We start from the raw sequence: 8,372 nt of genomic DNA, 5'->3' as shown, positions 1-8,372 counted from the left end.
TCAGAGAGTGATAGTGAGTGTCAGAGAGTGTCAGAGAGTGATCGAGAGTGATAGAGAGTGTCAGAGAGTGTCAGAGAGTGTCAGAGAGTGATCGAGAGTGATAGAGAGTGTCAGAGAGTGTCAGAGAGTGATAGAGAGTGTCAGAGAGTGTCAGAGAGTGTCAGAGAGTGATCGAGAGTGATAGAGAGTGACAGAGAGTGTCTGAGAGTGTCAGAGAGTGATAGAGAGTGATAGAGAGTGATAGAGAGTGTCAGAGAGTGTCAGAGAGTGATAGTGAGTGTCAGAGAGTGTCAGAGAGTGATCGAGAGTGATAGAGAGTGTCAGAGAGTGTCAGAGAGTGTCAGAGAGTGATAGAGAGTGTCAGAGAGTGTCAGAGAGTGTCAGAGAGTGATCGAGAGTGATAGAGAGTGTCAGAGAGTGTCTGAGAGCGTCAGAGAGTGATAGAGAGTGATAGAGAGTGATAGAGAGTGTCAGAGAGTGTCAGAGAGTGATAGTGAGTGTCTGAGAGTGTCAGAGAGTGATAGAGAGTGTCAGAGAGTGTCAGAGAGTGTCAGAGAGTGATAGAGAGTGATAGAGAGTGTCAGAGAGTGTCAGAGAGTGTCAGAGAGTGATGGAGAGTGTCAGAGAGTGTCAGAGAGTGATAGTGAGTGTCAGAGAGTGTTAGAGAGTGTCAGAGAGTGTCAGAGAGTGATAGAGAGTGTCAGAGAGTGATAGAGAGTGTCAGAGAGTGATAGAGAGTGTCAGAGAGTGTCAGAGAGTGATGGAGAGTGTCAGAGAGTGTCAGAGAGTGTCAGAGAGTGATAGTGAGTGTCAGAGAGTGTTAGAGAGTGTCAGAGAGTGTCAGAGAGTGTCAGAGAGTGTCAGAGAGTGTCAGAGAGTGATGGAGAGTGTCAGAGAGTGATGGAGAGTGTCAGAGAGTGATAGTGAGTGTCAGAGAGTGTTAGAGAGTGTCAGAGAGTGTCAGAGAGTGATAGAGAGTGTCAGAGAGTGATAGTGAGTGTCTGAGAGTGTCAGAGAGTGATAGAGAGTGTCAGAGAGTGATAGTGAGTGTCTGAGAGTGTCAGAGAGTGTCAGAGAGTGATCGAGAGTGATAGAGAGTGTCAGAGAGTGTCTGAGAGTGTCAGAGAGTGATAGAGTGTGATAGAGAGTGATAGAGAGTGTCAGAGAGTGTCAGAGAGTGATAGTGAGTGTCAGAGAGTGTCAGAGAGTGATCGAGAGTGATAGAGAGTGTCAGAGAGTGTCAGAGAGTGTCAGAGAGTGATCGAGAGTGATAGAGAGTGTCAGAGAGTGTCAGAGAGTGTCAGAGAGTGATAGAGAGTGTCAGAGAGTGTCAGAGAGTGTCAGAGAGTGATCGAGAGTGATAGAGAGTGTCAGAGAGTGTCTGAGAGTGTCAGAGAGTGATAGAGAGTGATAGAGAGTGATAGAGAGTGTCAGAGAGTGTCAGAGAGTGATAGTGAGTGTCAGAGAGTGTCAGAGAGTGATCGAGAGTGATAGAGAGTGTCAGAGAGTGTCAGAGAGTGTCAGAGAGTGATAGAGAGTGTCAGAGAGTGTCAGAGAGTGTCAGAGAGTGATCGAGAGTGATAGAGAGTGTCAGAGAGTGTCTGAGAGTGTCAGAGAGTGATAGAGAGTGATAGAGAGTGATAGAGAGTGTCAGAGAGTGTCAGAGAGTGATAGTGAGTGTCTGAGAGTGTCAGAGAGTGATAGAGAGTGTCAGAGAGTGTCAGAGAGTGTCAGAGAGTGATAGAGAGTGATAGAGAGTGTCAGAGAGTGTCAGAGAGTGTCAGAGAGTGATGGAGAGTGTCAGAGAGTGTCAGAGAGTGATAGTGAGTGTCAGAGAGTGTTAGAGAGTGTCAGAGAGTGTCAGAGAGTGATAGAGAGTGTCAGAGAGTGATAGAGAGTGTCAGAGAGTGATAGAGAGTGTCAGAGAGTGTCAGAGAGTGATGGAGAGTGTCAGAGAGTGTCAGAGAGTGATAGTGAGTGTCAGAGAGTGTTAGAGAGTGTCAGAGAGTGTCAGAGAGTGTCAGAGAGTGTCAGAGAGTGTCAGAGAGTGATGGAGAGTGTCAGAGAGTGATGGAGAGTGTCAGAGAGTGATAGTGAGTGTCAGAGAGTGTTAGAGAGTGTCAGAGAGTGTCAGAGAGTGATAGAGAGTGTCAGAGAGTGATAGTGAGTGTCTGAGAGTGTCAGAGAGTGATAGAGAGTGTCAGAGAGTGATAGTGAGTGTCTGAGAGTGTCAGAGAGTGATAGAGAGTGTCAGAGAGTGTCAGAGAGTGTCAGAGAGTGTCAGAGAGTGATAGTGAGTGTCTGAGATTGTCAGAGAGTGTCTGAGAGTGTCAGAGAGTGATATAGAGTGATAGAGAGTGTCAGAGAGTGTCTGAGAGGGTCAGAGACTGATAGAGAGTGTCAGAGAGTGATAGAGAGTGTCAGAGAGTGTCAGAGAGTGATAGAGAGTGATAGAGAGTGTCAGAGAGTGTCAGAGAGTGTCAGAGAGTGTCAGAGAGTGTCCGAGAGTGTCAGAGAGTGATAGAGAGTTTCAGAGAGTGTCAGAGAGTGTCAGAGAGTGATAGAGAGTGTCAGAGAGTGATAGAGAGTGTCAGAGAGTGTCAGAGAGTGTCAGAGAGTGATAGAGAATGATAGAGAGTGTCAGAGAGTGTCAGAGAGTGATGGAGAGTGTCAGAGAGTGTCAGAGAGTGTCAGAGAGTGCTAGTGAGTGTCTGAGAGTGTCAGAGAGTGTCAGAGAGTGATAGAGAGTGATAGAGAGTGTCAGAGAGTGTCAGAGAGTGTCAGAGAGTGATGGAGAGTGTCAGAGAGTGTCAGAGAGTGTCAGAGAGTGTCAGAGAGTGATAGAGAGTGTCAGAGAGTGTCAGAGAGTGTCAGAGAGTGATAGTGAGTGTCAGAGAGTGTCAGAGAGTGTCAGAGAGTGATAGTGAGTGTCTGAGAGTGTCAGAGAGTGAGAGAGAGTGATAGAGAGTGTCAGAGAGTGTCAGAGAGTGATAGAGAGTGTCAGAGAGTGATAGAGAGTGTCAGAGAGTGTCAGAGAGTGTCAGAGAGTGATGGAGAGTGTCAGAGAGTGTCAGAGAGTGATAGAGAGTGTCAGAGAGTTTCAGAGAGTGATAGTGAGTGTCTGAGAGTGTCAGAGAGTGATAGTGAGTGTCTGAGAGTGTCAGAGAGTGAGAGAGAGTGATAGAGAGTGTCAGAGAGTGTCAGAGAGTGATAGTGAGTGTCTGAGAGTGTCAGAGAGTGAGAGAAAGTGATAGAGAGTGATAGAGAGTGTCAGAGAGTGTCAGAGAGTGTCAGAGAGTGATAGTGAGTGTCTGAGAGTGTCAGAGAGTGTCTGAGAGTGTCAGAGAGTGATAGAGAGTGATAGAGAGTGTCAGAGAGTGTCTGAGAGTGTCAGAGAGTGATAGAGAGTGTGAGAGAGTGTCAGAGAGTGTCAGAGAGTGTCAGAGAGTGATAGAGAGTGTCAGAGAGTGTCTGAGTGTGTCAGAGAGTGATAGAGAGTGATAGAGAGTGTCAGAGAGTGAGAGAAAGTGATAGAGAGTTTCAGAGAGTGTCTGAGAGTGTCAGAGAGTGTCTGAGAGTGTCAGAGAGTGATAGAGAGTGATAGAGAGTGTCAGAGAGTGATAGAGAGTGTCAGAGAGTGTCTGAGCGTGTCAGAGAGTGATAGAGAGTGATAGAGAGTGTCAGAGAGTGTCTGAGAGTGTCAGAGAGTGATAGAGAGTGTCAGAGAGTGTCAGAGAGTGTCAGAGAGTGATAGAGAGTGATAGAGAGTGTCAGAGAGTGTCAGAGAGTGTCAGAGAGTGATGGAGAGTGTCTGAGAGTGTCAGAGAGTGATCGAGAGTGATAGAGAGTGTCAGAGAGTGTCTGAGAGTGTCAGAGAGTGATAGAGAGTGATAGAGAGTGTCAGAGAGTGTCAGAGAGTGATAGTGAGTTTCTGAGAGTGTCAGAGAGTGATAGAGAGTGTCTGAGAGTGTCAGAGAGTGATAGAGAGTGATAGAGAGTGTCAGAGAGTGTCAGAGAGTGTCAGAGAGTGATAGAGAGTGATAGAGAGTGTCAGAGAGTGTCAGAGAGTGTCAGAGAGTGATGGAGAGTGTCAGAGAGTGTCAGAGAGTGATAGAGAGTGTGAGAGAGTGTGAGAGAGTGTCAGAGAGTGTCAGAGAGTGATAGAGAGTGTCAGAGAGTGTCTGAGTGTGTCAGAGAGTGATAGAGAGTGATAGAGAGTGTCAGAGAGTGAGAGAAAGTGATAGAGAGTTTCAGAGAGTGTCTGAGAGTGTCAGAGAGTGTCTGAGAGTGTCAGAGAGTGATAGAGAGTGATAGAGAGTGTCAGAGAGTGATAGAGAGTGTCAGAGAGTGTCTGAGAGTGTCAGAGAGTGATAGAGAGTGATAGAGAGTGTCAGAGAGTGTCTGAGAGTGTCAGAGAGTGATAGAGAGTGTCAGAGAGTGTCAGAGAGTGTCAGAGAGTGATAGAGAGTGATAGAGAGTGTCAGAGAGTGTCAGAGAGTGTCAGAGAGTGATGGAGAGTGTCTGAGAGTGTCAGAGAGTGATCGAGAGTGATAGAGAGTGTCAGAGAGTGTCTGAGAGTGTCAGACAGTGATAGAGAGTGATAGAGAGTGTCAGAGAGTGTCAGAGAGTGATAGTGAGTTTCTGAGAGTGTCAGAGAGTGTCAGAGAGTGATAGTGAGTGTCTGAGAGTGTTAGAGAGTGTCAGAGTGTGTCAGAGAGTGATAGAGAGTGTCAGAGAGTGTCAGAGAGTGATAGTGAGTTTCTGAGAGTGTCAGAGAGTGATAGAGAGTGATAGAGAGTGTCAGAGAGTGTCTGAGAGTGTCAGAGAGTGATAGAGAGTGTCAGAGAGTGTCAGAGAGTGTCAGAGAGTGATAGAGAGTGATAGAGAGTGTCAGAGAGTGTCAGAGAGTGATAGTGAGTTTCTGAGAGTGTCAGAGAGTGTCAGAGAGTGATAGTGAGTGTCTGAGAGTGTTAGAGAGTGTCAGAGTGTGTCAGAGAGTGATAGAGAGTGTCAGAGAGTGTCAGAGAGTGATAGTGAGTTTCTGAGAGTGTCAGAGAGTGATAGAGAGTGATAGAGAGTGTCAGAGAGTGTCTGAGAGTGTCAGAGAGTGATAGAGAGTGTCAGAGAGTGTCAGAGAGTGTCAGAGAGTGATAGAGAGTGATAGAGAGTGTCAGAGAGTGTCAGAGAGTGTCAGAGAGTGATGGAGAGTGTCTGAGAGTGTCAGAGAGTGATCGAGAGTGATAGAGAGTGTCAGAGAGTGTCTGAGAGTGTCAGAGAGTGATAGAGAGTGATAGAGAGTGTCAGAGAGTGTCAGAGAGTGATAGTGAGTTTCTGAGAGTGTCAGAGAGTGTCAGAGAGTGATAGTGAGTGTCTGAGAGTGTTAGAGAGTGTCAGAGTGTGTCAGAGAGTGATAGAGAGTGTCAGAGAGTGTCAGAGAGTGATAGTGAGTTTCTGAGAGTGTCAGAGAGTGATAGTGAGTGTCTGAGAGTGTCAGAGAGTGAGAGAGAGTGATAGAGAGTGTCAGAGAGTGTCAGAGAGTGATAGTGAGTGTCTGAGAGTGTCAGAGAGTGAGAGAGAGTGATAGAGAGTGTCAGAGAGTGTCAGAGAGTGATAGTGAGTGTCTGAGAGTGTCAGAGAGTGAGAGAATGTGATAGAGAGTGATAGAGAGTGTCAGAGAGTGTCAGAGAGTGTCAGAGAGTGATAGAGAGTGTCAGAGAGTGTCAGAGAGTGTCAGAGAGTGTCAGAGAGTGATGTAGAGTGTCAGAGAGTGATGTAGAGTGTCAGAGAGTGATAGTGAGTGTCAGAGAGTGTTAGAGAGTGTCAGAGAGTGTCAGAGAGTGATAGAGAGTGTCAGAGAGTTTCAGAGAGTGATAGTGAGTGTCTGAGAGTGTCAGAGAGTGATAGTGAGTGTCTGAGAGTGTCAGAGAGTGAGAGAGAGTGATAGAGAGTGTCAGAGAGTGTCAGAGAGTGATAGTGAGTGTCTGAGAGTGTCAGAGAGTGAGAGAAAGTGATAGAGAGTGATAGAGAGTTTCAGAGAGTGTCAGAGAGTGTCAGAGAGTGATAGTGAGTGTCTGAGAGTGTCAGAGAGTGTCTGAGAGTGTCAGAGAGTGATAGAGAGTGATAGAGAGTGTCAGAGAGTGTCTGAGAGTGTCAGAGAGTGATAGAGAGTGTGAGAGAGTGTCAGAGAGTGTCAGAGAGTGTCAGAGAGTGATAGAGAGTGTCAGAGAGTGTCTGAGTGTGTCAGAGAGTGATAGAGAGTGATAGAGAGTGTCAGAGAGTGAGAGAAAGTGATAGAGAGTTTCAGAGAGTGTCTGAGAGTGTCAGAGAGTGTCTGAGAGTGTCAGAGAGTGATAGAGAGTGATAGAGAGTGTCAGAGAGTGATAGAGAGTGTCAGAGAGTGTCTGAGAGTGTCAGAGAGTGATAGAGAGTGATAGAGAGTGTCAGAGAGTGTCTGAGAGTGTCAGAGAGTGATAGAGAGTGTCAGAGAGTGTCAGAGAGTGTCAGAGAGTGATAGAGAGTGATAGAGAGTGTCAGAGAGTGTCAGAGAGTGTCAGAGAGTGATGGAGAGTGTCTGAGAGTGTCAGAGAGTGATCGAGAGTGATAGAGAGTGTCAGAGAGTGTCTGAGAGTGTCAGAGAGTGATAGAGAGTGATAGAGAGTGTCAGAGAGTGTCAGAGAGTGATAGTGAGTTTCTGAGAGTGTCAGAGAGTGTCAGAGAGTGATAGAGAGTGTCTGAGAGTGTCAGAGAGTGATAGAGAGTGTCAGAGAGTGTCAGAGAGTGTCAGAGAGTGATAGAGAGTGATAGAGAGTGTCAGAGAGTGTCAGAGAGTGATGGAGAGTGTCAGAGAGTGTCAGAGAGTGTCAGAGAGTGATAGTGAGTGTCTGAGAGTGTCAGAGAGTGATAGAGAGTGATAGAGAGTGTCAGAGAGTGTCTGAGAGTGTCAGAGAGTGATAGAGAGTGATAGAGAGTGTCAGAGAGTGTCAGAGAGTGTCAGAGAGTGATGGAGAGTGTCTGAGAGTGTCAGAGAGTGATAGAGAGTGATAGAGAGTGTCTGAGAGTGTCAGAGAGTGATAGAGAGTGATAGAGAGTGATAGAGAGTGTCAGAGAGTGATAGAGAGTGATAGAGAGTGTCAGAGAGTGTCAGAGAGTGTCAGAGAGTGATGGAGAGTGTCTGAGAGTGTCAGAGAGTGATCGAGAGTGATAGAGAGTGTCAGAGAGTGTCTGAGAGTGTCAGAGAGTGATAGAGAGTGATAGAGAGTGTCAGAGAGTGTCAGAGAGTGATAGTGAGTTTCTGAGAGTGTCAGAGAGTGTCAGAGAGTGATAGAGAGTGTCTGAGAGTGTCAGAGAGTGATAGAGAGTGTCAGAGAGTGTCAGAGAGTGTCAGAGAGTGTCAGAGAGTGATAGAGAGTGATAGAGAGTGTCAGAGAGTGTCAGAGAGTGTCAGAGAGTGATGGAGAGTGTCAGAGAGTGTCAGAGAGTGATAGAGAGTGTCAGAGAGTGTCTGAGAGTGTCAGAGAGTGATAGAGAGTGATAGAGAGTGTCAGAGAGTGTCAGAGAGTGTCAGAGAGTGATGGAGAGTGTCAGAGAGTGTCAGAGAGTGTCAGAGAGTGATAGTGAGTGTCTGAGAGTGTCAGAGAGTGATAGAGAGTGATAGAGAGTGTCAGAGAGTGTCTGAGAGTGTCAGAGAGTGATAGAGAGTGATAGAGAGTGTCAGAGAGTGTCAGAGAGTGTCAGAGAGTGATGGAGAGTGTCTGAGAGTGTCAGAGAGTGATCGAGAGTGATAGAGAGTGTCAGAGAGTGTCTGAGAGTGTCAGAGAGTGATAGAGAGTGATAGAGAGTGTCAGAGAGTGTCAGAGAGTGATAGTGAGTTTCTGAGAGTGTCAGAGAGTGTCAGAGAGTGATAGAGAGTGTCTGAGAGTGTCAGAGAGTGATAGAGAGTGTCAGAGAGTGTCAGAGAGTGTCAGAGAGTGATAGAGAGTGATAGAGAGTGTCAGAGAGTGTCAGAGAGTGTCAGAGAGTGATGGAGAGTGTCAGAGAGTGTCAGAGAGTGTCAGAGAGTGATAGTGAGTGTCTGAGAGTGTCAGAGAGTGATAGAGAGTGATAGAGAGTGTCAGAGAGTGTCTGAGAGTGTCAGAGAGTGATAGAGAGTGATAGAGAGTGTCAGAGAGTGTCAGAGAGTGATAGTGAGTTTCTGAGAGTGTCAGAGAGTGTCAGAGAGTGATGGAGAGTGTCTGAGAGTGTCAGAGAGTGATAGAGAGTGTCAGAGAGTGTCAGAGAGTGTCAGAGAGTGATAGAGAGTGATAGAGAGTGTCAGAGAGTGTCAGAGAGTGTCAGAGAGTGATGGAGAGTGTCAGAGAGTGTCAGAGAGTGTC

This window comes from Heterodontus francisci, unplaced genomic scaffold (assembly GCF_036365525.1).
Source record: "Heterodontus francisci isolate sHetFra1 unplaced genomic scaffold, sHetFra1.hap1 HAP1_SCAFFOLD_162, whole genome shotgun sequence".
NCBI lineage: Eukaryota > Metazoa > Chordata > Chondrichthyes > Heterodontiformes > Heterodontidae > Heterodontus > Heterodontus francisci.
This window is presented reverse-complemented; position numbering follows the sequence as displayed.